This window comes from Triturus cristatus, chromosome 6 (genome assembly GCF_964204655.1).
Source record: "Triturus cristatus chromosome 6, aTriCri1.1, whole genome shotgun sequence".
NCBI classification, from domain to species: domain Eukaryota; kingdom Metazoa; phylum Chordata; class Amphibia; order Caudata; family Salamandridae; genus Triturus; species Triturus cristatus.
The window spans coordinates 268,955,249-268,979,579 of record NC_140589.1 but is presented as its reverse complement, the minus strand read 5'-3'; positions in this window follow the sequence as shown (position 1 = coordinate 268,979,579).

Genomic DNA, 24,331 nt, shown 5'->3' with positions numbered 1-24,331 from the left:
GATGGGAAGAGCCATGCAAATTTCTTCTGTTCCTGCTACTGCTCTTGTGAATATCTTCTTGAGTACTGGAAGGGATTGACTGATGTGGTGTGTTCTATCTCTCATCAGGTTGATGCTGCTACTCCAACTGTCTGAAACTCCTCAGGGCATGTTTTGAACCCCGGCAATTGGGTTCACATTAACAAACACGTTCGCAAGTCCTGTCTGGAGGAGCACTGGAGAGGCCCTATGTGATCCTGGTCACTAACCCTGCTGTCAAGTCTGCCGAACTGAATACATACCTTGCACACCAAAGGGTAAGACAAGAAAGGGAAGAAGCAGAGCCAACATCTATTAACTCCTCAGGTCACCCTAGGTTTGAAGCTTATGAGGCTTAGGAAGAAGGAGATCTGTCTGAAGGCACACAGTCAACATCAGTATCATTCGGAACAAGAATCCGGTGAAGATGTCAGTATTTCAGCAACTACTGTGATACCGACCACTGGACTTTGAATATGCATTCACCGATATGGTGAAATCTCATGGAAAGCTGAAACAATACCCTCAAAAACAAGAGCACAGGAGTCGGAGGGCAGTATGGTACAAGAAAGGTCTGCCTCCATGAGTGAATCAGCTTTGTCAGAGCAAGAAATCTCAAGCACCTCCAAAGATAGAGATTCGTTTGAGGAAGGACTGGCCATAGGCTACGACAATTCGAAAGAGGCTCTTGACAACTGGAAAAAGACCTGAGATGATAAGAGAAGTTAGTGAGTTAAATGAACCAGAACAAGCTGATCAGCCTGACTTAGTGGACAAAAGCATAGATGTAACTATATCCAAATGACCCAAAAGATAGAGAAAGGTCAATCGAAAGTATTCAGGCCCAATTTTAACATACCTTGCAAAAATCAACTTTGAGTCAGATGATTGCCTGACTGATGTTTGCAAACCTCCCTGAGGCTAAGACCAGCTACGCAAAGAGCTCATCCATGAAAATCACTGACAAACATTGAAAAGGACGAGTAGAGAGCCTGGGCTACAGTCAGAGGGCTTTACAGCGTTAGGCCTCCAGCTGACGCAGAATACAAATCTCTGTAGCTTGCGAGATTGTGTAATGAATGTAGGATAGGGCTTAGAGGACTAACTGCCGCTATTTAAGATTCTGATATTTCCTTGATCTGATTTGAGCTAATATGGCACAGCAATGCTGCAAATTCTTGCTTGTATTTTTGGCGGTTGCCCTTTCTGTCTCTATGTTTGGGTGGCCGTTAGATGTGTATCTATTAGGAGGCATTTCTACTTATACTACGGTGAACATCACTATTAAACTAGTTGTCAGTAAACCAGTATAATAAAATAAGGTTTCACATGTTCCAAAGCATGAGAGTGTTTATAGTTCAAGGTCTGTTTTCTAAAGTTAGCTGAATACTTGAAGATCATGCATATAGACACTGTTATACGTGGTATGTGTTCTTACCTTCCAGCCTCTGCAAATGAAGGGGCAGCATATTTGGATTTACCCGTCCTACTCATTTTCATGTTCTGTTTTCCTAAATCCCTTCTATCACCAAAATTCTGTTAAGCTGTTTTACTCTGATTATGATAAGCTAGTAGAAGATGTAACAATTGTGAATATTGCAAATGTGTATTTGTGGGCTACCGCACATGTTAACTGTTCTTACCAGAATTTTAAATTAAGGGATCGACTTGATATGTAGGATGAAGTTCTTTACTCCTGTAACTAATATGTTCACTACTAACCAAAGATTGAATTTTGTAACTTGTAAAATGAGTAGGGATGAAAGGGCATTTGTAGATTAAATGAATGACAGAATAAGAGTATGTTAGACCTCACAGCCTTAGGGTGGATTTCCCCCAAAGGTTTGCCAACTTCCCTCCATTTTCTGACCTCGTTTTTTGCAGGTTTACCAGTGCTAAATGCTTGTGCTCTCTCCCCTAAACATGTTAACATTGACTTAACCCCAATTGGCATATTTAATTTACTGTAAGTTCCTAGTAAAGTGCACTACAGGTGCCCTGGGCCTGTAAATTAAATGTTACTACTGGGCCTGCAGCACTCATTGTGACACCCACTTTATTAGCCCTCTTACCATGGCTCAGGCCGGCCATTGCAGAGTCTGTATGTGCATGTTATATTGCCACTTCAACCTGGCAAGATCAACCTTTTGCCAGTCTTAAACCGTCCCTTTTTATACATACAAGTCACCCCTAAGGTAGGACCTGTATGACCCACAGTGCAGGGTGCACTGCATTTAAAAGGGAGGAAATGCACTGTTGAGTTTCACATGGCTTGGTAGTGGAAAACTCCCAATTTATTTTTTCACTATTGCAGGGTCTATCTCTCCCATAGGATAACATTGGGATTACCTTATTACATATTTTAAGTGAAATTCCCAATTGTCAAGAGATGCACTTTTCAAGTTTGTGGTCAGTTGACTCACAATTGTAAATCACGTTATGTTGAAGTTGGATTTTAAGTTAGTTTAGCAAATGCCAATTTTAGAAAGTTTAAAGAAAGTGTGAATTTAGTTGTAATCTTGATACCTCAGGATGAGTCAACAATATGGGGACAAGCAAGTTAATTACCTTGGCCCATGTTTTATTCACATTATTTTTAAGATTCTTTTCATCTGAGTTTCAAATTTTTTGTCATCAAAGGGCCTCATTTTACTTTATACCTGTGCATGAGCATAATAACTGTACTTTTTATCTATACTTGTTTCCGGTCCAGGGAGATCCTGGTTTGGCACTTCGGGGCTGGACTTTACCCTTAAGAAATGGGTTCAAGACTGATTTGCATATGGCTGGGTCCAAACTGGGTTGGAGAGCAAAAGAACGATGGATTAAACCCAGATATTTGTGACTGGGAGTGGATGTGGTCCGTCAGCTAGATTGCCGACTCTGGTGCTGGAAACCAGGGTTCGAGCCTCTGGGTCGCGTCCATATCCTGTGATTCTGGGCAAATCACTTAATCTCCCCGTGCCTGAATGTGTAACGTAACCGGTGCGCATGTAAAGCGCTCCAATACCTTTGGTTCGAGTTTGCGCTATTTAAAATCTGCACAAAAAAATGTTTGCTTTGTTCAGCATTCCGTCCATCATTTGTTTCTTTTGCTTTTATCTATACATACACATCAAGCACGGAACTGTAACATCACATTTCATTTCCAGGTCGTAATGGCCAGATCAAACATTTACAATTCAAATATCCCTGGAACAAAGAGCAGCTTTACTGCCTTTCTAAAGAACACAGTTCACGAGGCCCAGGAGATGAAAGGGTAAAAAGATAATACAACCAGTCCAAGTCCTGAGGAGAACCTTGTAAATTGTAGAAGGTTAGAATCGTGGTGACATTTACCTCTTGGGGCACAGAAAGCCTGCATGAACAGGACACTGTAGTGGATACGTTTGTATTCAATAACTACTCCACTTCAAAACAAGTCAATGCAGTGGTCCCCAAGAGTGTCCAATTACCAAGAGACTCATGAATCATCAAATAATAGTGATATAGTATTTCTGGTTTGCGATAAGAAAAGTTGATGGGTTTTTGAACACTTCCACAACTTTTATGTTTAAATGCACATGAGTGCTATTCCTTTGCATTGTATCTTTTGTGAATTTGGTATTTGTTACATTCTAATAACACTTATTTCATTCATGTAACAGTATGTTGAAATGAAATATGATGTTACAGTTCTGTGCTTGATGTGTATGTATAGATAAAAGGCACAGTTATGCTCATGCACCGGTATAAAGTAAAATGAGGCCCTTTGATGACAAGAAAGTTGCAACTCGGTTGAAAAGAATCTTAAAAATTATGTGAATAAAACAAGGGTCAAGGTAATTAAGTTGATTGTCCTCTTTTTGTCGAGTCATCCACAGGTACAAAGATTACAACTAGATTCACAATTTCTTTATGCTTCAAATGAGTCCCAATCTTGTTTTAAATAAGGGTACAACCTCTTTTTTGTTATTCACTTTTAGAAAGTTGGCATTTACTTACTTTAGCCATTTGGTGCCTGCTGCTTGTCTCTGTTCAGTCTGGGCTGGGTGACAGTTGGGCTTCGTGTATTCGTTCTAGACAGCCACACACAAAGAACACACACAAAGGACACTTAGGTGTGTATTGATGGGCCATCCTGGGTGATGGGAGGGAGGAGCTAGTCACAGCCTCACACTTACATCTTAATAGGCGGTGTCCTGTCCACACACACAGGGCTGCATACCCCCTGTAGTGAATCTGGAGCCAGGGCAGGCAGGTAGAACCTCTGTGCATTTCAAAGCTTTCTTGCAAGTCTTCCCCCCCCCCCCCCCCCCCACTCACTTTAAAGGCACAACTGGGTATGAGTACTGGACCTCTGACACTATGGTTTTAGTATATGTCTGGACCTATGGAGTCTCTGCCAGGAAGAAGAACTGCTGTGCTGCTGAAAGGACTGCCACACAGCTGGACTCTTGGCCTGCTGAGCTGCCCTGCTGTTCTCTTGCCTGGGTGAGAAGGACTGGACCTGCATCACTAGAACCCAGAGTGACTTCAAGGGCTTTCTAGCTTGCCTCCTGTTCTAAGTCTCAGGGACAGCACAAACTTTGAATTATCCTGCTACAGCACCTGGACTTTGCTTGCTCTACCGAGTGGTGCCAACCTAGTTCTGGACCCTTGGAAGTGGGTATAAATTGCTGCTTTAGCCAGAACCCATGCATCATCATTGGAACCAGTGCATCGTTGCATGGGTGGCAACCATCACATCCTTGTCGAAGCGTGTAATGGAGCTGACACATTTCACTGAGAACCAGTGCATTGCCTTCGAAATCGACACATCGTCTGTTGCGGTAACAATAGCCATGCCTTGCCTTCGGAATTGGTGCCTCGCACTCGGTACCAACGCATTGCGTGGAGAACTTTGATGCATCTCGCCCACTGTGTGGCACAACACCAACGCATCGCTTCAGCTGCACCTTGGATCTTCTTAGACACTATCCCGTATCAAGGTACTGTTGTTCAGCGGGCCTAAGTTGGTCCCTGTATCTGTCCTGCACTCCATTGCGGTCGGCCTGAGGTTTTGACTTTGCCTCGGTCCAACGTGACCAGATATCCCATTTATCACTTATTTCTTCTAAGCAATATTTTACATTTATTCTTTACAAATTTATATCTCAACTTCAACTGGTTGGATTGTTGTCGTTTTGGTCTTGTTTTATTTATAAAATCATAATCTATTTTACTAACCTCGTGTGGAGGCCTTTTGTGGTGTTTTCACTGTGTTACTGTTTGAAGTGTTGCACAAATATTTTACACATTAGCAGCAGTTTTCTTAACGCGGCCTATCACCAAAAACTATTGCCCTGTTAGCGATGTATTTACTATACGTCGCTACATGGCGATAGTTCCAGGTAGCTGCAGTGAAAACTGCCATTAACACTAGCGCAAAGGCGTTCCAAATTCTGGTGTTAGAGGGTGAAAACTGCCAAAAGGCCAATTTGCGGGCAAAAAACTCACGTTGGTCAGCCTAACGTGCGTTTTTTTTGCCTCTAGAGGCAAAAATAGCCTATAAGTCCACCCCCAATGAAAAAAAGGAAACAAAACCTATGGAATGCAGATTGGAGCAGCAAGGGCCAAGTGCAGCACAGAACAACCCCCCCCCCCCCCGACCCCCAACAACCAGGATGACCAGCCAGAGTCTCGGGGGAAGAGGAAATCCCAGGGCTACAATCATGAAAAGAGGCGCATCACTGGGCAAAATCAGTGAGCCATCACTTATCGTTGCACACTCCTTGCAACCTTTAACCTGTTATAAAATGTTGCTTTTTTATTGTGTGCCTGTTTGTTTTTTATTTCTCTCTTTCAGGTGCATTTAGTTTGTTCTTCAACATAAGTAACCACTTATTAGGGTGCTGTAACAGTGGTAAGTGCTATAGTTGGTGCTATCACTACCAGTAAGTGTGTGAAATTCTATTTCTTGGTCCTGATGAATTGCGGTTAATCTAACCAGTGCAAGAAACATGTTGACCTTTGTAGCGCCGTCCTAACTACCTTACTGCAGGGAGGCGCGCTTTTTGGTTTTAGTCAAGAGTGGGACCCTGCTTATTAAACTTGTGTTATTTTGGGCCCCTACTACTTGTTTAAAATTTTCTTTGGAGCACACTACACTTAGGGCCCTCACCGGCACTACACCAACCGGCATAAAAGGAATAAAGATCTCCATCAAAAGGCCCCGATAAGGGCGCCGTTCGGGGATTGCAGCGCCGCCCCGATTTGGAGCAGACCTGATGATGAAGCATGACATGTAGCTGGCTGGGTGTGTGAGGGTCTTTTTCCTGAAGGAGGAAATTCCTCCTGACTTTACTGACTAACAGTCCATTGTAGGCCTCTCTTTGTTTAATCACACCCCTTAGGAACAGCATACATCTCTATACCTAGACTTATGATTGGGCCTCGTGTGCTGGACCTGCTCAAAATAGCCCAGTGTTCCTCCTATTATATATAACACTCCTTGCAACACCATGGCATCCAAAATCTTGAAAGCGCGGACAGTCCCCGGGGCCCAAAGGCCTCGCTGGGCCTGCGCCTGGCTCCACGAGTGGGATGCAGGCATGCTGTGGAGTTGCTGGCACGTGGTGGTAGACATTGAGGAGTTGGCGATCACCCTTGCCTGGTGGTAAAGTCTGCCAGGTCACATGGAGACATGTTGCTCACTTGTGTGAGAAGACCGCCTGGTGCCCCTTGGAGCTGTGAACAGTAGAGACGCTCCTGCGCACCAACGTTGGGAGGTCTGCATCACATACCACGCACAACCACTACACCGGGGTGCACGGAGGAGATAACCAATGGCGGGCCACGCCTCTGCATCACAGGCTGGAGGATGTGGCGCTGTCTGGACTCTGTGGAGGGTGAGGACCCTGAGCTGCACCAAACTTGTGTGGCAGGAGCACTGCAACTTCACGCCTAAGCGGGGCGCTGTTGCATCACCTGCATCCGGAGGTTCCCCAGCGGACTTGGCGTTGACTGCTGTACACTGGCTTGTGAAATCCGTGCTGGCTGAGGCTCCTCCTGGCTGAGTCACAGATTTGGAGAGAGTGCAGCGGATTGCGCCACGGTGTCAATGCCCAGGTGAGGAGATGGTGGGATGCGTAGCAGAGGTCGTCCAGGGGTGTGGGTGACTTACCCCCAGTGGCGGCTCATACGCTGTGGCGGAAGAGCGTCGCTCCATGGCTTTTAAGCAGTGGAAACGTAACATGATAACTTACTGATGTACTCATGCTATGTTTCCTTTGCAGGCGGGAGGGTGGGTAGAGCTGCACTACCCATGGATCAGGGCAGGGGCGGAGTGGTATGCCCACTCAAGTGTGAAATGACTGGTCGGCCCACTCAGGCAGCCCAAAGCAGTTATGTGCACTTCCCTGTTCGCAATGAAGGCTGCATTACAGCCTGCATGGAGAACATGCCCAGCCCCTGGCAGAACGTCTCGGCACGGCCCTTAAGAACAATCACAACGCCGCATTGCAGCACTTTGATTGGCTTAGGGGAGGGAGCCTGGCTGCCTGCTTCCTGGTCCTGGCAGCAGACTTGGGATACCAGGAGCACAGAAGACGTGGGACCAAGCCTTGAGGTAAGAAATAAAAACATACATATATATAAAATTTTTACAATCGGCGCTCTCCCCCTTCCCCCCCCCCCCACTCCCCGTCCAGGGTCCTTTCCGCATTTCCCGCCTCCCAGCTGTCCAGTCCCCCACGCAGCATTACATAATGTCAGCTGCTGCGCGGTCATGCACATCGTGCGTACCACTGGTGCACCAAAGGCAAGCCTGTCTGCATCCGTCCGTCCCTGGAATGCGCCCAGCTCCAAGGACCCTTCCTCTCGGACACTCCTTCACTACGATGCCAGCACCCTCCTTGCCATCAACCCTGGACGCCATACCTCCTGCCATCTCTCAATACTGTAGAATTCTCTTGCACCCTGCGCCTGTCGAAACTGCAAACGCACCTTCTGAGACATCAGTACACCAGCGTGCCTCCTGCCGCCCTGCCGAACAATAGCGCAGCTGACCGGCTCAACTGCATCCTCCTCAACATGCCGTCCCTCCACAAACACCCAACAGAAATCTAGGACCTCCTCTACGCCACCTCTTCAGACATTGCCTTCTTCACCGAAACCTGGACCAACCTCTACTGAGGATCGGACATTGCCATCACCATCCACGATGGCTACAAATTCACTCGCACGGACCACCCCGAGCGGCCAGGAGGAGGCATTGCCATTGTCTGGAAAAGGCACACTCCGACTGACCACGCACTCTGATGACCCGACGGTGACCATGGAACACCTCCACTTCCAGATCTGGACCAACCCCAACACCACCCTCCCCAGCACCCTCATCTACAGGCCCCCGTGCCATGAACCCTTATTCACCGATGCCATTGTGGACCTCATCGCACCCATCCACTCCCATCCACAGACTAAATCCTACTCGGAGACTTCAAGTTCACTTGGACATCCCCAGTGACCAGAACACCACCCCCCTCCTGGGGAACCTCTCCAACATCGGACTCAAGCAGCTAGTCACCGTAGCAACCCACATAGCCTGACACGCATGCGAGCCCATCTTCTCCACCAGGGGGAACTTCAACTACAGCCTCACCACAGGACTCTCCTGTACCGACCATTATTGTTTACATCATGCCTTCACCACAACCACCGTACACCATCGCCATGATTGCCCCCCTCACGTCGCAAAAGACACACAATTGATGGAAGGAATGCTGAACAAATCAAAACATTCACCCCCAGTCAAGAGATCTGGGTTAAATCCATCATTCGTCTGCTCACCTTGCCACCCCAGTTTGGACCTGGCCATATGCAAATCAGTCTTGACCCTGTGCCTCATGGGAACAGTCCAGCCCGAACTGCCAAGCCAGGTCCTCCCTGGACCGCAAACATGCATCCTAGGACCGGCTGGATCAATGCCACCAAATAACTTCGCGGCAACTCCCTCAGCACCACTTCTCCGCCAATGCTTACAGACACCAACACTGCAGCGCGCAACCTCCACCGATGGATCTCCAACTGAGCCAACACCTTGGCACCCCTCAAGAAAAGAACATGCAAACAACACTCCAGGAAGGCCAACTGGTTTACTCAAGCCCTCCACTAGTCCAGCCCCACCTGCAGACGTCTCGTGAAGAGATGGAGCCACAACATCAATCAACTCCGCAACACGGTCAGCTTTGCACAATGGTGCAAGGGTGGCTGTGTTGGCACATGGCAGCCATTGTGTGCCAACTTAGGGGGAAAAGACAGGAGGCTTATTCATGAGCCCCTTCTGACAGTTTCACCCCGCCAATGTGTCATTTCCTTCACGTACTTGCAACATGATTCTTGCACCACGTTGTGCCGTATTTGCAAAGTGACGCATCTAGGCATATGCGTGACCTTGTGAAGCCCTGTGCTAGATTATACCTGCATCAGGTATGATGTATGCATGGTGGGCGTTCCCACACAACAAAGCCTCATAGGAGTGACGCAGTGAAATGCATCAGATTTCGCTGCAACAATTGTAGGACGCCACTGCGTCAGTACCTTACACCTGCCTCAAGGCAAGCGTAAGGGTGACGCAGTGCCACAGGGATAGGCTGGCCCCATGCATTGCTGTAGTTGGGTCATGCTTTTGCCATAACTGCAGCAATGCGTGCTTTTGCGCTGACAGATACATCAGGATTCCAGACGTATCTGTCATTAATTGAGACATGGAGCGCTGAACAGTAAATACAGCGCATCCATGATGTCGCAAGAAGGGCGTAGTGAAAAGTGTTGCAATGCTGTTTTGTCGCAGCGATGCAACACTTTTCATGAATGAGGCCCAGGAATGCGCCCTATCTTATTGATGGTGCGCATTCCTGTCCTGTAGTTCTGTTGCATGGCAGCGCAACAACATTCCTTGCAGCGAAGTCCAGCACCAAAACCTTCTGACATGAGGCCCCAAGTGTTTGCACCATTTTTAAGAACTGCCTGTAACTGCTGCTGGAGGCAGTTTTTTTTTGGTTTTGCACCATATGTGGAATTCCTTGTAAATATCGCAAAGTGGGGTTAGCGGCAGTTTTCACACTGGAACACCTACCTAGCATCTCATCTTCTTTAACTCTCGCTAAAAGAAGTGGCGATCTTAAAAATTCACGTTTTTGCCGGGAAACTGCCGCTAGCCAAGGTTAGTGGCAACTTGTAAATAAGGCGATTTATAAAAAATAAAAAAGCCGCCGTAACGTTAAAAAAATTGACGGTGCAGTGGTGTTAACTCCTTGTAGATATGCCCCATTGCCTCTTAAGTTAAGCCTGACTGCTCTGTGCGAAGCTACTAGAGGGTTAGCACAGGATAATTTAGAGTGGGTTGTGACTTACCATGACTAAAATTGTGGTTCCTGCTTGGACAGGGTGCCTACCTCTGCCAACTAGAAACCCAATTACTAACAGAATAGTTAAGGGTAAAGAAAACTCATGCAGAACACATTGTTGGAAGAGGCAACAAGACTGTGAAGGAACCACCCCTGAGATTGAGTATCGATGTTGCTAAAAAGGGATCCCTATGTATAATAAGAAAGCAAGAGGGAAACAAGACTGTTGAAAAATTGGGATGGAGCGAATGTGAGCATCATTATTTAGTTGCATGCAAAACCTTTTCCAAACTGGAGGTGAGTATTAAAGGCATCTATTAATGTATGTGGTAAGTCAGCTCAGAAAAAGAATGAGACTTAATGTAAAGGCTGAAGAGATGCAAAGTGACCTGTGTTATCCTCTGTAGGATCTTGGAGAATCTAAGAAGAACCCAAAGTGAATGAATATACTGTTGTAAAGAAATAGGCTGATGATTCAGAAATCTTCAGGGGGTTGTGAGAGCGGTTTCCTTTTTGTCTGCTTCAAATGCACTAGTACCAAGCTTACGCTAACATAATCCTGTTTACACTGTCCTCCTTTTTTAATCACTGTCATGAATATTCCACATGATGAGTACTATTATCGGTGTCTCCCTGTTGTAACTAAAGAATTGCAAGCTCTACACGAATACCTGAGAGCGTTCTCAGAGACTTTAACCACACTGTTCTTAATCAAGGACATCCCAACTGTCCCAGGCTATCATTGTACAATGTATCAATTTGCATGCTTAAATAAACTGTGAGAACGACTAAACTCAACGTAATGCTACTTTGAGAGAATACTCAAACGTATTCTGAAGTAAAATGTTTGTTATTGCTAATTCCTTATTGGTGCAAAATCTGAGAACTGTGCATTTGTGTAGGAATGTATGAAAGTCATTCTCTAAAGTCCTAGAAAAGGATATGCTTCCTACTGCACACCGGAACCCCATATTCCCTACCTTTAGAAGGCAAATGTATTCCGGATTTCATGTAGAACTTTACTAAGTTCTTTGCACTTATGATTGTATGCGTTGTTACTAAACTCTGACATATTTCCTGTATTCTGACAATTATTTGTTTATATAAATCTACAAAAACCTTAGCTTGAGTCTATTATTATTGTGATTGTGTCAGCCCTGAATATTCAACTTGTTTAAAGAAATTAATAAACAACAAAAGAGTATGAGGGAAAAAAACTGCAATGAGAAGGCAAAGAAAGCCAATACTACAAAATCAATCAGATTTGTAAAAAGAGCCCTCACTCACCAACCTGGTTGGTGACATGCTTTGGACTCCCACCAGGGAGGTCTAATACCTCCCCAGTGTGCTACAACGCCTGTTTACAGCGGAGCTGGCGATTGAATGTGATGTGTGTTGGTGCGTGTGTATACCACCGGGGCAGTAGGGTCCTGATGAATGCCTGGTGAACATCCCAATAAGGCAGAAACATGTTGACCACATTTTATTCTTTTCACTACTAGGGTTAACTAACCAAATTTGGTACTTAGTTATTACAACCCTTTTTAATTCAATGCCGGGTTTACCATAATAAAGGATTTTGGTTGAAACCTAGACATTTTTTATATTCACTCTGCACACCACTTTGCACCAACACACATCACATTCAATCGCCAGCTCCGCTCCACAGATTTCTTTGTGGACCATCGTTTCCCGTAGAAAAACCTGTTTTTATGTACGTTTTTTGTATAGTACATTTTGAAGATATTAAATAATACAAATATTTACATCATTTTTCTTGGTTGTCTAACTATATTGACTTCAGTTTATGTATGGCTTCCCATGATGAGGTATTTAATATACTTGAATGTGCAAGTCGGGGCTACTGACTTACTTAGTGGGTGGTAACCAGGGCAGGGCCACTACCACCCTTGTAAACTGAATTGTGAGTCTATTGTAAGCATCATTTGTGTGTCTGATATTTTTTTTTCATGCACTGTAGAGGGATTGAATGGGGCAATCAAAGCAAAATTGGCCAAGGCCCATGCTTCCACAACACTTAAATGGCCTGATGCTCTTCCTTTGATGCTGATGAGCAATCAAAATACCCATTGTAAGCAAACAGGACTATCCTTGCAAGGCGTTGATGGGAAGAGCCATGCAAATTTCTTCTGTTCCTGCTACTGCTCTTGTGAATATCTTCTTGAGTACTGGAAGGGATTGACTGATGTGGTGTGTTCTATCTCTCATCAGGTTGATGCTGCTACTCCAACTGTCTGAAACTCCTCAGGGCATGTTTTGAACCCCGGCAATTGGGTTCACATTAACAAACACGTTCGCAAGTCCTGTCTGGAGGAGCACTGGAGAGGCCTTATGTGATCCTGGTCACTAACCCTGCTGTCAAGTCTGCCGAACTGAATACATACCTTGCACACCAAAGGGTAAGACAAGAAAGGGAAGAAGCAGAGCCAACATCTATTAACTCCTCAGGTCACCCTAGGTTTGAAGCTTATGAGGCTTAGGAAGAAGGAGATCTGTCTGAAGGCACACAGTCAACATCAGTATCATTCGGAACAAGAATCCGGTGAAGATGTCAGTATTTCAGCAACTACTGTGATACCGACCACTGGACTTTGAATATGCATTCACCGATATGGTGAAATCTCATGGAAAGCTGAAACAATACCCTCAAAAACAAGAGCACAGGAGTCGGAGGGCAGTATGGTACAAGAAAGGTCTGCCTCCATGAGTGAATCAGCTTTGTCAGAGCAAGAAATCTCAAGCACCTCCAAAGATAGAGATTCGTTTGAGGAAGGACTGGCCATAGGCTACGACAATTCGAAAGAGGCTCTTGACAACTGGAAAAAGACCTGAGATGATAAGAGAAGTTAGTGAGTTAAATGAACCAGAACAAGCTGATCAGCCTGACTTAGTGGACAAAAGCATAGATGTAACTATATCCAAATGACCCAAAAGATAGAGAAAGGTCAATCGAAAGTATTCAGGCCCAATTTTAACATACCTTGCAAAAATCAACTTTGAGTCAGATGATTGCCTGACTGATGTTTGCAAACCTCCCTGAGGCTAAGACCAGCTACGCAAAGAGCTCATCCATGAAAATCACTGACAAACATTGAAAAGGACGAGTAGAGAGCCTGGGCTACAGTCAGAGGGCTTTACAGCGTTAGGCCTCCAGCTGACGCAGAATACAAATCTCTGTAGCTTGCGAGATTGTGTAATGAATGTAGGATAGGGCTTAGAGGACTAACTGCCGCTATTTAAGATTCTGATATTTCCTTGATCTGATTTGAGCTAATATGGCACAGCAATGCTGCAAATTCTTGCTTGTATTTTTGGCGGTTGCCCTTTCTGTCTCTATGTTTGGGTGGCCGTTAGATGTGTATCTATTAGGAGGCATTTCTACTTATACTACGGTGAACATCACTATTAAACTAGTTGTCAGTAAACCAGTATAATAAAATAAGGTTTCACATGTTCCAAAGCATGAGAGTGTTTATAGTTCAAGGTCTGTTTTCTAAAGTTAGCTGAATACTTGAAGATCATGCATATAGACACTGTTATACGTGGTATGTGTTCTTACCTTCCAGCCTCTGCAAATGAAGGGGCAGCATATTTGGATTTACCCGTCCTACTCATTTTCATGTTCTGTTTTCCTAAATCCCTTCTATCACCAAAATTCTGTTAAGCTGTTTTACTCTGATTATGATAAGCTAGTAGAAGATGTAACAATTGTGAATATTGCAAATGTGTATTTGTGGGCTACCGCACATGTTAACTGTTCTTACCAGAATTTTAAATTAAGGGATCGACTTGATATGTAGGATGAAGTTCTTTACTCCTGTAACTAATATGTTCACTACTAACCAAAGATTGAATTTTGTAACTTGTAAAATGAGTAGGGATGAAAGGGCATTTGTAGATTAAATGAATGACAGAATAAGAGTATGTTAGACCTCACAGCCTTAGGGTGGATTTCCCCCAAAGGTTTGCCAACTTCCCTCCATTTTCTGACCTCGTTTTTTGCAGGTTTACCAGTGCTAAAATGCTTGTGCTCTCTCCCCTAAACATGTTAACATTGACTTAACCCCAATTGGCATATTTAATTTACTGTAAGTTCCTAGTAAAGTGCACTACAGGTGCCCTGGGCCTGTAAATTAAATGTTACTACTGGGCCTGCAGCACTCATTGTGACACCCACTTTATTAGCCCTCTTACCATGGCTCAGGCCGGCCATTGCAGAGTCTGTATGTGCATGTTATATTGCCACTTCAACCTGGCAAGATCAACCTTTTGCCAGTCTTAAACCGTCCCTTTTTATACATACAAGTCACCCCTAAGGTAGGACCTGTATGACCCACAGTGCAGGGTGCACTGCATTTAAAAGGGAGGAAATGCACTGTTGAGTTTCACATGGCTTGGTAGTGGAAAACTCCCAATTTATTTTTTCACTATTGCAGGGTCTATCTCTCCCATAGGATAACATTGGGATTACCTTATTACATATTTTAAGTGAAATTCCCAATTGTCAAGAGATGCACTTTTCAAGTTTGTGGTCAGTTGACTCACAATTGTAAATCACGTTATGTTGAAGTTGGATTTTAAGTTAGTTTAGCAAATGCCAATTTTAGAAAGTTTAAAGAAAGTGTGAATTTAGTTGTAATCTTGATACCTCAGGATGAGTCAACAATATGGGGACAAGCAAGTTAATTACCTTGGCCCATGTTTTATTCACATTATTTTTAAGATTCTTTTCATCTGAGTTTCAAATTTTTTGTCATCAAAGGGCCTCATTTTACTTTATACCTGTGCATGAGCATAATAACTGTACTTTTTATCTATACTTGTTTCCGGTCCAGGGAGATCCTGGTTTGGCACTTCGGGGCTGGACTTTACCCTTAAGAAATGGGTTCAAGACTGATTTGCATATGGCTGGGTCCAAACTGGGTTGGAGAGCAAAAGAACGATGGATTAAACCCAGATATTTGTGACTGGGAGTGGATGTGGTCCGTCAGCTAGATTGCCGACTTTGGTGCTGGAAACCAGGGTTCGAGCCTCTGGGTCGCGTCCATATCCTGTGATTCTGGGCAAATCACTTAATCTCCCCGTGCCTGAATGTGTAACGTAACCGGTGCGCATGTAAAGCGCTCCAATACCTTTGGTTCGAGTTTGCGCTATTTAAAATCTGCACAAAAAAATGTTTGCTTTGTTCAGCATTCCGTCCATCATTTGTTTCTTTTGCTTTTATCTATACATACACATCAAGCACGGAACTGTAACATCACATTTCATTTCCAGGTCGTAATGGCCAGATCAAACATTTACAATTCAAATATCCCTGGAACAAAGAGCAGCTTTACTGCCTTTCTAAAGAACACAGTTCACGAGGCCCAGGAGATGAAAGGGTAAAAAGATAATACAACCAGTCCAAGTCCTGAGGAGAACCTTGTAAATTGTAGAAGGTTAGAATCGTGGTGACATTTACCTCTTGGGGCACAGAAAGCCTGCATGAACAGGACACTGTAGTGGATACGTTTGTATTCAATAACTACTCCACTTCAAAACAAGTCAATGCAGTGGTCCCCAAGAGTGTCCAATTACCAAGAGACTCATGAATCATCAAATAATAGTGATATAGTATTTCTGGTTTGCGATAAGAAAAGTTGATGGGTTTTTGAACACTTCCACAACTTTTATGTTTAAATGCACATGAGTGCTATTCCTTTGCATTGTATCTTTTGTGAATTTGGTATTTGTTACATTCTAATAACACTTATTTCATTCATGTAACAGTATGTTGAAATGAAATATGATGTTACAGTTCTGTGCTTGATGTGTATGTATAGATAAAAGGCACAGTTATGCTCATGCACCGGTATAAAGTAAAATGAGGCCCTTTGATGACAAGAAAGTTGCAACTCGGTTGAAAAGAATCTTAAAAATTATGTGAATAAAACAAGGGTCAAGGTAATTAAGTTGATTGTCCTCTTTTTGTCGAGTCATCCACAGGTACAAAGATTACAACTAGATTCACAATTTCTTTATGCTTCAAATGAGTCCCAATCTTGTTTTAAATAAGGGTACAACCTCTTTTTTGTTATTCACTTTTAGAAAGTTGGCATTTACTTACTTTAGCCATTTGGTGCCTGCTGCTTGTCTCTGTTCAGTCTGGGCTGGGTGACAGTTGGGCTTCGTGTATTCGTTCTAGACAGCCACACACAAAGAACACACACAAAGGACACTTAGGTGTGTATTGATGGGCCATCCTGGGTGATGGGAGGGAGGAGCTAGTCACAGCCTCACACTTACATCTTAATAGGCGGTGTCCTGTCCACACACACAGGGCTGCATACCCCCTGTAGTGAATCTGGAGCCAGGGCAGGCAGGTAGAACCTCTGTGCATTTCAAAGCTTTCTTGCAAGTCTTCCCCCCCCCCCCCCACTCACTTTAAAGGCACAACTGGGTATGAGTACTGGACCTCTGACACTATGGTTTTAGTATATGTCTGGACCTATGGAGTCTCTGCCAGGAAGAAGAACTGCTGTGCTGCTGAAAGGACTGCCACACAGCTGGACTCTTGGCCTGCTGAGCTGCCCTGCTGTTCTCTTGCCTGGGTGAGAAGGACTGGACCTGCATCACTAGAACCCAGAGTGACTTCAAGGGCTTTCTAGCTTGCCTCCTGTTCTAAGTCTCAGGGACAGCACAAACTTTGAATTATCCTGCTACAGCACCTGGACTTTGCTTGCTCTACCGAGTGGTGCCAACCTAGTTCTGGACCCTTGGAAGTGGGTATAAATTGCTGCTTTAGCCAGAACCCATGCATCATCATTGGAACCAGTGCATCGTTGCATGGGTGGCAACCATCACATCCTTGTCGAAGCGTGTAATGGAGCTGACACATTTCACTGAGAACCAGTGCATTGCCTTCGAAATCGACACATCGTCTGTTGCGGTAACAATAGCCATGCCTTGCCTTCGGAATTGGTGCCTCGCACTCGGTACCAACGCATTGCGTGGAGAACTTTGATGCATCTCGCCCACTGTGTGGCACAACACCAACGCATCGCTTCAGCTGCACCTTGGATCTTCTTAGACACTATCCCGTATCAAGGTACTGTTGTTCAGCGGGCCTAAGTTGGTCCCTGTATCTGTCCTGCACTCCATTGCGGTCGGCCTGAGGTTTTGACTTTGCCTCGGTCCAACGTGACCAGATATCCCATTTATCACTTATTTCTTCTAAGCAATATTTTACATTTATTCTTTACAAATTTATATCTCAACTTCAACTGGTTGGATTGTTGTCGTTTTGGTCTTGTTTTATTTATAAAATCATAATCTATTTTACTAACCTCGTGTGGAGGCCTTTTGTGGTGTTTTCACTGTGTTACTGTTTGAAGTGTTGCACAAATATTTTACACATTAGCAGCAGTTTTCTTAACGCGGCCTATCACCAAAAACTATTGCCCTGTTAGCGATGTATTTACTATACGTCGCTACATGGCGATAGTTCCAGGTAGCTGCAGTGAAAACTGCCATTAACACTAGCGCAAAGGCGTTCCAAATTCTGGTGTTAGAGGGTGAAAACTGCCAAAAGGCCAATTTGCGGGCAAAAAACTCACGTTGGTCAGCCTAACGTGCGTTTTTTTTGCCTCTAGAGGCAAAAATAGCCTATAAGTCCACCCCCAATGAAAAATAGGAAACAAAACCTATGGAATGCAGATTGGAGCAGCAAGGGCCAAGTGCAGCACAGAACAACCCCCCCCCCCCCCGACCCCCAACAACCAGGATGACCAGCCAGAGTCTCGGGGGAAGAGGAAATCCCAGGGCTACAATCATGAAAAGAGGCGCATCACTGGGCAAAATCAGTGAGCCATCACTTATCGTTGCACACTCCTTGCAACCTTTAACCTGTTATAAAATGTTGCTTTTTTATTGTGTGCCTGTTTGTTTTTTATTTCTCTCTTTCAGGTGCATTTAGTTTGTTCTTCAACATAAGTAACCACTTATTAGGGTGCTGTAACAGTGGTAAGTGCTATAGTTGGTGCTATCACTACCAGTAAGTGTGTGAAATTCTATTTCTTGGTCCTGATGAATTGCGGTTAATCTAACCAGTGCAAGAAACATGTTGACCTTTGTAGCGCCGTCCTAACTACCTTACTGCAGGGAGGCGCGCTTTTTGGTTTTAGTCAAGAGTGGGACCCTGCTTATTAAACTTGTGTTATTTTGGGCCCCTACTACTTGTTTAAAATTTTCTTTGGAGCACACTACACTTAGGGCCCTCACCGGCACTACACCAACCGGCATAAAAGGAATAAAGATCTCCATCAAAAGGCCCCGATAAGGGCGCCGTTCGGGGATTGCAGCGCCGCCCCGATTTGGAGCAGACCTGATGATGAAGCATGACATGTAGCTGGCTGGGTGTGTGAGGGTCTTTTTCCTGAAGGAGGAAATTCCTCCTGACTTTACTGACTAACAGTCCATTGTAGGCCTCTCTTTGTTTAATCACACCCCTTAGGAACAGCATACATCTCTATACCTAGACTTATGATTGGGCCTCGTGTGCTGGACCTGCTCAAAATAGCCCAGTGTTCCTCCTATTATATATAACACTCCTTGCAACACCATGGCATCCAAAATCTTGAAAGCGCGGACAGTCCCCGGGGCCCAAAGGCCTCGCTGGGCCTGCGCCTGGCTCCACGAGTGGGATGCAGGCATGCTGTGGAGTTGCTGGCACGTGGTGGTAGACATTGAGGAGTTGGCGATCACCCTTGCCTGGTGGTAAAGTCTGCCAGGTCACATGGAGACATGTTGCTCACTTGTGTGAGAAGACCGCCTGGTGCCCCTTGGAGCTGTGAACAGTAGAGACGCTCCTGCGCACCAACGTTGGGAGGTCTGCATCACATACCACGCACAACCACTACACCGGGGTGCACGGAGGAGATAACCAATGGCGGGCCACGCCTCTGCATCACAGGCTGGAGGATGTGGCGCTGTCTGGACTCTGTGGAGGGTGAGGACCCTGAGCTGCACCAAACTTGTGTGGCAGGAGCACTGCAACTTCACGCCTAAGCGGGGCGCTGTTGCATCACCTGCATCCGGAGGTTCCCCAGCGGACTTGGCGTTGACTGCTGTACACTGGCTTGTGAAATCCGTGCTGGCTGAGGCTCCTCCTGGCTGAGTCACAGATTTGGAGAGAGTGCAGCGGATTGCGCCACGGTGTCAATGCCCAGGTGAGGAGATGGTGGGATGCGTAGCAGAGGAGGTCCAGGGGTGTGGGTGACTTACCCCCAGTGGCGGCTCATACGCTGTGGCGGAAGAGCGTCGCCCCATGGCTTTTAAGCAGTGGAAACGTAACATGATAACTTACTGATGTACTCATGCTATGTTTCCTTTGCAGGCGGGAGGGTGGGTAGAGCTGCACTACCCATGGATCAGGGCAGGGGCGGAGTGGTATGCCCACTCAAGTGTGAAATGACTGGTCGGCCCACTCAGGCAGCCCAAAGCAGTTATGTGCACTTCCCTGTTCGCAATGAAGGCTGCATTACAGCCTGCATGGAGAACATGCCCAGCCCCTGGCAGAACGTCTCGGCACGGCCCTTAAGAACAATCACAACGCCGCATTGCAGCACTTTGATTGGCTTAGGGGAGGGAGCCTGGCTGCCTGCTTCCTGGTCCTGGCAGCAGACTTGGGATACCAGGAGCACAGAAGACGTGGGACCAAGCCTTGAGGTAAGAAATAAAAACATACATATATATAAAATTTTTACAATCGGCGCTCTCCCCCTTCCCCCCCCCCCCCACTCCCCGTCCAGGGTCCTTTCCGCATTTCCCGCCTCCCAGCTGTCCAGTCCCCCACGCAGCATTACATAATGTCAGCTGCTGCGCGGTCATGCACATCGTGCGTACCACTGGTGCACCAAAGGCAAGCCTGTCTGCATCCGTCCGTCCCTGGAATGCGCCCAGCTCCAAGGACCCTTCCTCTCGGACACTCCTTCACTACGATGCCAGCACCCTCCTTGCCATCAACCCTGGACGCCATACCTCCTGCCATCTCTCAATACTGTAGAATTCTCTTGCACCCTGCGCCTGTCGAAACTGCAAACGCACCTTCTGAGACATCAGTACACCAGCGTGCCTCCTGCCGCCCTGCCGAACAATAGCGCAGCTGACCGGCTCAACTGCATCCTCCTCAACATGCCGTCCCTCCACAAACACCCAACAGAAATCTAGGACCTCCTCTACGCCACCTCTTCAGACATTGCCTTCTTCACCGAAACCTGGACCAACCTCTACTGAGGATCGGACATTGCCATCACCATCCACGATGGCTACAAATTCACTCGCACGGACCACCCCGAGCGGCCAGGAGGAGGCATTGCCATTGTCTGGAAAAGGCACACTCCGACTGACCACGCACTCTGATGACCCGACGGTGACCATGGAACACCTCCACTTCCAGATCTGGACCAACCCCAACACCACCCTCCCCAGCACCCTCATCTACAGGCCCCCGTGCCATGAACCCTTATTCACCGATGCCATTGTGGACCTCATCGCACCCATCCACTCCCATCCACAGACTAAATCCTACTCGGAGACTTCAAGTTCACTTGGACATCCCCAGTGACCAGAACACCACCCCCCTCCTGGGGAACCTCTCCAACATCGGACTCAAGCAGCTAGTCACCGTAGCAACCCACATAGCCTGACACGCATGCGAGCCCATCTTCTCCACCAGGGGGAACTTCAACTACAGCCTCACCACAGGACTCTCCTGTACCGACCATTATTGTTTACATCATGCCTTCACCACAACCACCGTACACCATCGCCATGATTGCCCCCCTCACGTCGCAAAAGACACACAATTGATGGAAGGAATGCTGAACAAATCAAAACATTCACCCCCAGTCAAGAGATCTGGGTTAAATCCATCATTCGTCTGCTCACCTTGCCACCCCAGTTTGGACCTGGCCATATGCAAATCAGTCTTGACCCTGTGCCTCATGGGAACAGTCCAGCCCGAACTGCCAAGCCAGGTCCTCCCTGGACCGCAAACATGCATCCTAGGACCGACTGGATCAATGCCACCAAATAACTTCGCGGCAACTCCCTCAGCACCACTTCTCCGCCAATGCTTACAGACACCAACACTGCAGCGCGCAACCTCCACCGATGGATCTCCAACTGAGCCAACACCTTGGCACCCCTCAAGAAAAGAACATGCAAACAACACTCCAGGAAGGCCAACTGGTTTACTCAAGCCCTCCACTAGTCCAGCCCCACCTGCAGACGTCTCGTGAAGAGATGGAGCCACAACATCAATCAACTCCGCAACACGGTCAGCTTTGCACAATGGTGCAAGGGTGGCTGTGTTGGCACATGGCAGCCATTGTGTGCCAACTTAGGGGGAAAAGACAGGAGGCTTATTCATGAGCCCCTTCTGACAGTTTCACCCCGCCAATGTGTCATTTCCTTCACGTACTTGCAACATGATTCTTGCACCACGTTGTGCCGTATTTGCAAAGTGACGCATCTAGGCATATGCGTGACCTTGTGAAGCCCTGTGCTAGATTATACCTGCATCAGGTATGATGTATGCATGGTGGGCGTTCCCACACAACAAAGCCTCATAGGAGTGACGCAGTGAAATGCATCAGATTTCGCTGCAACAATTGTAGGACGCCACTGCGTCAGTACCTTACACCTGCCTCAAGGCAAGCGTAAGGGTGACGCAGTGCCACAGGGATAGGCTGGCCCCATGCATTGCTGTAGTTGGGTCATGCTTTTGCCATAACTGCAGCAATGCGTGCTTTTGCGCTGACAGATACATCAGGATTCCAGACGTATCTGTCATTAATTGAGACATGGAGCGCTGAACAGTAAATACAGCGCATCCATGATGTCGCAAGAAGGGCGTAGTGAAAAGTGTTGCAATGCTGTTTTGTCGCAGCGATGCAACACTTTTCATGAATGAGGCCCAGGAATGCGCCCTATCTTATTGATGGTGCGCATTCCTGTCCTGTAGTTCTGTTGCATGGCAGCGCAACAACATTCCTTGCAGCGAAGTCCAGCACCAAAACCTTCTGACATGAGGCCCCAAGTGTTTGCACCATTTTTAAGAACTGCCTGTAACTGCTGCTGGAGGCAGTTTTTTTTTGGTTTTGCACCATATGTGGAATTCCTTGTAAATATCGCAAAGTGGGGTTAGCGGCAGTTTTCACACTGGAACACCTACCTAGCATCTCATCTTCTTTAACTCTCGCTAAAAGAAGTGGCGATCTTAAAAATTCACGTTTTTGCCGGGAAACTGCCGCTAGCCAAGGTTAGTGGCAACTTGTAAATAAGGCGATTTATAAAAAATAAAAAAGCCGCCGTAACGTTAAAAAAATTGACGGTGCAGTGGTGTTAACTCCTTGTAGATATGCCCCATTGCCTCTTAAGTTAAGCCTGACTGCTCTGTGCGAAGCTACTAGAGGGTTAGCACAGGATAATTTAGAGTGGGTTGTGACTTACCATGACTAAAATTGTGGTTCCTGCTTGGACAGGGTGCCTACCTCTGCCAACTAGAAACCCAATTACTAACAGAATAGTTAAGGGTAAAGAAAACTCATGCAGAACACATTGTTGGAAGAGGCAACAAGACTGTGAAGGAACCACCCCTGAGATTGAGTATCGATGTTGCTAAAAAGGGATCCCTATGTATAATAAGAAAGCAAGAGGGAAACAAGACTGTTGAAAAATTGGGATGGAGCGAATGTGAGCATCATTATTTAGTTGCATGCAAAACCTTTTCCAAACTGGAGGTGAGTATTAAAGGCATCTATTAATGTATGTGGTAAGTCAGCTCAGAAAAAGAATGAGACTTAATGTAAAGGCTGAAGAGATGCAAAGTGACCTGTGTTATCCTCTGTAGGATCTTGGAGAATCTAAGAAGAACCCAAAGTGAATGAATATACTGTTGTAAAGAAATAGGCTGATGATTCAGAAATCTTCAGGGGGTTGTGAGAGCGGTTTCCTTTTTGTCTGCTTCAAATGCACTAGTACCAAGCTTACGCTAACATAATCCTGTTTACACTGTCCTCCTTTTTTAATCACTGTCATGAATATTCCACATGATGAGTACTATTATCGGTGTCTCCCTGTTGTAACTAAAGAATTGCAAGCTCTACACGAATACCTGAGAGCGTTCTCAGAGACTTTAACCACACTGTTCTTAATCAAGGACATCCCAACTGTCCCAGGCTATCATTGTACAATGTATCAATTTGCATGCTTAAATAAACTGTGAGAACGACTAAACTCAACGTAATGCTACTTTGAGAGAATACTCAAACGTATTCTGAAGTAAAATGTTTGTTATTGCTAATTCCTTATTGGTGCAAAATCTGAGAACTGTGCATTTGTGTAGGAATGTATGAAAGTCATTCTCTAAAGTCCTAGAAAAGGATATGCTTCCTACTGCACACCGGAACCCCATATTCCCTACCTTTAGAAGGCAAATGTATTCCGGATTTCATGTAGAACTTTACTAAGTTCTTTGCACTTATGATTGTATGCGTTGTTACTAAACTCTGACATATTTCCTGTATTCTGACAATTATTTGTTTATATAAATCTACAAAAACCTTAGCTTGAGTCTATTATTATTGTGATTGTGTCAGCCCTGAATATTCAACTTGTTTAAAGAAATTAATAAACAACAAAAGAGTATGAGGGAAAAAAACTGCAATGAGAAGGCAAAGAAAGCCAATACTACAAAATCAATCAGATTTGTAAAAAGAGCCCTCACTCACCAACCTGGTTGGTGACATGCTTTGGACTCCCACCAGGGAGGTCTAATACCTCCCCAGTGTGCTACAACGCCTGTTTACAGCGGAGCTGGCGATTGAATGTGATGTGTGTTGGTGCGTGTGTATACCACCGGGGCAGTAGGGTCCTGATGAATG